We start from the raw sequence: 5,098 nt of genomic DNA, 5'->3' as shown, positions 1-5,098 counted from the left end.
CTATAGCATGACTAAACACTCCCCGGGTCAAATTGACCCGCGAACATTATTGCTGTACCTCAGGATCGAACATAACAGGAGGGTTAAAAACAATAACAAGCACCACATTTTGTCAAATAAGATCATTAAAATCCACAATAAACATCAAATATGTTGATCAATATTCCATTTATTGTCAATCAAAGGCAGCTATGAACAGTTAAAGGAACTCAGTGTTTCAGCAGTTTTGCAGTTTTCTGGAACTTTGTTCCAGATTTGTGGTGCATAGAAGCTGAATGCTGCTTCTCCATGTTTGGAGATTATTGGAATAACAGTCAACTAATTTAGTAATTGATTAATCGTTAACTGGAGTAAAATGACTCAAAAAAAAAATTCTGATCTGTAATTGAGCCAAAACTGTAAAAAAAAAAAAAAGTGGCACAGTTCAAGTTCTTATTGCATTTTAGGCAATAAAATGTTTCATTTTTTATTTTATTTAAAAGGAAGAATTTGTTTATTTCTAAAACTGTATAACAAAAACTTAAGAGGTTAAATGAAAAATCTTCAGAATTAAGACTAATAGAATAATTAATAGCTAATATAAAGTGTAGTTGCAGCCGTATGAACAGCCGTGGTGGTTTCGGTGCTGCTGGGTTGATTTGGACTCTTTGCGGTTCTGTTTCAGTTGGTTGACGCCGCTGATGCACCGCGGTAACAAACAGCGACTCAACGAGAACGACATGTACGCCGTTCTGCCAGAGGACCGCTCAGAAAACCTGGGAGAAAACCTACAGAGGTAAACCGACCTGGTTACTTTACTGATGGACATAAACGACTGAGTGGAGATGTTTGGGCCGGTCCAGAATGGGAGCTGAGTTTCCACCTGATCTGGACGATCCGGTCAGGTTTAATCTGGATTAGTTTCACCGTTCAAACCGTCCTGAGGCTCTGAAAGTTTATCTACATTTGGTAGAAGTCTCTTGTTTGAAGTCTTTTACTATTTGCAGCTCAGGTAAATTTAGATTTTAATTTTTATTTGTCGCTTCTAGTGTGTGTTTTAACTCACCGTTAAGATAAGAAGGGAAATATTTGATGACTTTCAGTTAAAAGTCACCTAAAATTTTCATCTCAATTAAAGTCTTGAATGTTTTATTTGGATTAAAATGATTGTCTATCGTCACTTTACTTTTTCGTATTAATATTGTTTTTTTTATTTATTTACTTAATTTTTAAAAACAAGTAAACATGTCCATAGCTTATTTTTCTGTATGAAAAGCAGTAGGAAGAAGTGAATTTTTTTAAATCCTATCTCTTATCTCAGTTTAATGAAATCTAATTATCAAAAATGGGTAATTAAGATGTGTTGTAATATTCATGTGCCTTTTCAAAAGAACCAATAAATGAATTATATTATACACTCCTAATCAAAATCTTAAGACCAGTCAAAAAATTGCAAGAATTTGCATTTTGCACTATTGGATCTTAAGAAGGTTCTAAGTAGAGCTTCACATTGTTAAAAGAAGAAATCAGCGTAAGAGACAAAAACCTTTGAGCGGGTAATTAATTGAAAACTGCATTTACACTGAAACATGATTTTTTCAGTTGATCAAAAGTTTAAGACCATAGCTCAAAAAACCCCGAAAACCCCCCAAAACAGAAATCAAAGTGTCAATAAAAGGACTCAGTAATGAGTAGCTCTACCATTCTTCTTGTTGATGACTCCAAACAATCGTTTAGGCTTGATGCCAGTGTTTCCAGGAGGCCAGTGGGAACGTTGCTCCAAGTGTTGAAGATGGCTTCACGAAGGGCATCCACTGTCTGGAACTGATGACGTTGCTCAAAGTGAGGTAGAGTCCTTCCTTAAGGGAATGAAACCCTATTTCTGTGCACTTGATCCTTTTCCCTCTTCACTTATAAAATCAAATCGCACTGCAATAAGCCCATTAATTACTCAAATAATAAATAAATCATTGAAATCCGGCCATGTCCCCCTGTCTCTTAAAACTGCCATCATCAAACCCCTTCTAAAAAAACCCACTTTGGATCCTGATTCCTTTTCCAAATACCGTCCTATTTCACATCTTCCTTTTCTTTCTAAAGTGCTGGAAAAGGCAGTGGCTGCCCAACTCCAGCGCCACCTTCAAAGAAATTCTCTGTATGACAAATTTCAATCTGGGTTCCGTCCTGCTCATAGTACTGAGACCGCCCTGCTAAGAGTTACAAATGATGTTCTCATGGCTGCTGATACTGGCTGCACCTCCATTCTTGTCCTCCTTGATCTCACTGCTGCATTTGACACTGTGGACCACAACATTCTCCTACATCGTTTGCATGTGGAAGTCGGCCTCGGTGAATCTGTCCTGGATTGGTTTCAATCTTTTCTTTCCAATAGGCTGGAATGTGTCTGCCTTGGCAACTCCAAGTCCCAGGCCGTTAGCGTGTCCTGTGGTGTCCCGCAGGGGTCAGTTCTAGGGCCTATGCTTTTCTCTCTTTACTTGCTGCCTTTAGGTAAAATCATTACTCAGCATAACATTTCATTTCACTGTTATGCGGACGATTTGCAACTTTACATTAGAATGGGATCACCTTCGACTTCACCTCCGCTTATTGCGCTAACGTCCTGTCTGGAGGAGATTAAGTCTTGCATGACCCATAACTTTCTTCAGTTGAACTGTTCCAAAACCGAGGCCATACTGATCGGAACGCCTCATCAGGTTCAATCCTCGACTCTGACGAGTATTTCATTCTCTGGACAAGACATTCCCATTTCCTCCGTTGTTACAAACCTTGGCGTCCGAATGGACTCCCATCTCACATTTGAAAATCACATTAAGCACCTGTTTAAAACCTGTTTTTTTCATCTTCGCAATATTTCCAAAATTCGTTCATCTCTCTCCCGTTCTGATGCCGAGACCCTCATCCACGCCTCCTCCAGGCTCGACTACTGTAACTCCCTCTTCCACCAAAAACACCTTCAGAGGCTTCAGTACATTCAAAACAGTGCTGCCAGGATCCTAGTGAGAGCTCGTAAATTTGATCACATCACACCAACTCTTTACGAGCTTCACTGCCTTCCTGAAACTTATAGGATTCAGTATAAAATTGCACTTATCACCCATCACTGTCTATACGGAACCTCACCGGATTACCTGAAGGACCTCCTTACTTCACATTCAACCTCTAGACCCCTACGATCCCAATCCAGCAATCTACTCCACCTTCCTCGATCAAGACTAAGGACTATGGGTGATCGAGCATTTGCTGTGGCTGCTCCTTGTCTTTGGATCTCTCTCCCGGACTATTTGAGAGCCCCGCAATCATTGTCCGATTTTAAAACTGGCTTGAAAACTTTCCTCTTTAGACAAGCCTTCTCCACTTTTATTTGACAGTCTTTTTTAATTGTTTTTGATTGTTGATTTTATGTTTTTAGATGAACCATGTAGCACTTTGAGATTGTTATTAATGAAAAGTGCATTATAAATTTATTATTATTATTATTAAGAAGACGGTGGTCGTCTTTTTTTTTCCACTGACGCTGGTCATCGTTACAGGCTCTCCACCAAGATCAAAGGGGAAGCAGAGACACATCAGAAGAAGAAAAAACATAAAAAACATAATTTGTTACAATTGTCCACTGTGAGATGAGACGTGTAACATCAGTAACTTCAGTGTTACACCTTTGAAATATTTTTTGCAGTTTCTCTTATTGTGGTACAGTAACTGTTTCACTTCAACATTTAATTTTTTGATAGAATAATAAATATACGAACTAAAATGTATTTAAAGGAGAATTTCATTCCTTGTGTTTTACTTTGAAAGAATCTAAAGGAAGTACTATTCTCATATCAGCTCTAGTTTTACTATGATTGTAGTTACACATGGAATCCACTAGAGGGCAGAAGGCTGTGTTAGCAATTAGCTAGTTACTGGTCCAGAAGATACTGGATGATAAAAAGTTTTTCCTCCTTTCTGGGTCTTTTTCTTCTGCCCAGATAATTTATTTATACCTTAATAAATCCAGTGGAAATGCAGAGGAGATAATAATGTTCCTGTAAGGGTCATCACAGTCAAAAGACGTTTTTATACCAAGATCGAATCTTTGGAGGGAAAGAAAACTAAACAAACTGACGGTTTAAAAACTTTTACACAGTAATGTTTCATTTTTATTTGTTATACTTCATTATTTTTTACTCTTAATGTTTCTACTAATCTGCATTGAAGATGTTTCCCCTGTTTGCTTCTCAGGTTATAAATAAATGTTCAAACTGGTTGAACTGGTTCAAACTGGTGACAGAGACGTGCCAGTTAAACTGAAAGATGAAACTTTTTCTATTATCATGAAGTTTGTTTTCTTAAGGCTGCAGAGCCGACAGGCTGGAAAACCATCAGCTGTCAGGTTCAACCTGAACAGGGGTCACCGACCTTTTTGAGACTGGGAGCTACTTCATGGGTACAGAGTAACACGAAGGGCTACTAGTTTGATACAGACATACATTTTCTTAGCTCACTCTTAATAACAATACATATGTACACATGATTACATGCGGTATGATCATATTAATGTTAGGGATTACTCACTATAGTTGTCAGTAATGATTTACCATGGCAGAAATAGTTAATTGCTATTATGTGATCATTAGTTCTTAGTTCAGAGTTTTAAGTTTGAGTCCCTTTTGGAGCTTTTCTGTGTAATTTTAAATTTCCTCCAAGTAACGACAGTATGGATTATTGCAGAGCAGATGCAGCTGTATACACTGAGTTCCTTGAGATTTTCCTTTTAAATAAAGAAAAGAATAGTTATTGTATATTTTATTATCTAACCCTCTTTACTATTAACAAAATTGTGGAGAAAAAAAACATTTTGTGTCAAAGCATCTTGTACGTAGCGCACATCAGTGCGAGTCTGTGGGGGTCAAAGGGCACGCAAAAGGCTAAATCATATTGGTCAGTTTAATTTTGTTAGTTTGGGGCTTTTTCTGTGAGCTAAAACTGGATGAGCTCCTCCTGTTGTCCTAAGATCCGCCTGAGCTTTTTACCCTGCGCGGTTCTGACGGTCGCTGGTTTATTAGCCTTTTTGTGGTTTCGAACTGAAAAGCTGACGGGTCAAAAAAAAAAAAAA

General features: G+C 38.0%; 1 long non-coding RNA gene across 1 annotated transcript in view; it reads left to right on the top strand.

Annotated features, from left to right (window-relative positions):
* The first annotated feature begins 1,742 nt into the window (after nt 1-1,742).
* Nucleotides 1,743-5,098, top strand: part of LOC107835273 (uncharacterized) — a 9,681-nt gene continuing 6,325 nt past the window's right edge. Inside the window, exon 1 of the long non-coding RNA XR_001661087.1 lies at nt 1,743-1,826. This is a non-coding gene — a long non-coding RNA (uncharacterized LOC107835273). The remainder of the gene's footprint in view (nt 1,827-5,098) is intronic.

The sequence above is a fragment of the Poecilia formosa genome, unplaced genomic scaffold, assembly GCF_000485575.1.
Source record: "Poecilia formosa unplaced genomic scaffold, Poecilia_formosa-5.1.2 Scaffold1400, whole genome shotgun sequence".
In the NCBI taxonomy this organism is placed as follows: Eukaryota; Metazoa; Chordata; class Actinopteri; order Cyprinodontiformes; family Poeciliidae; genus Poecilia; species Poecilia formosa.
The sequence above is the reverse complement of the archived record's forward strand: the minus strand, read 5'-3'. Positions and strand labels throughout refer to the sequence as shown.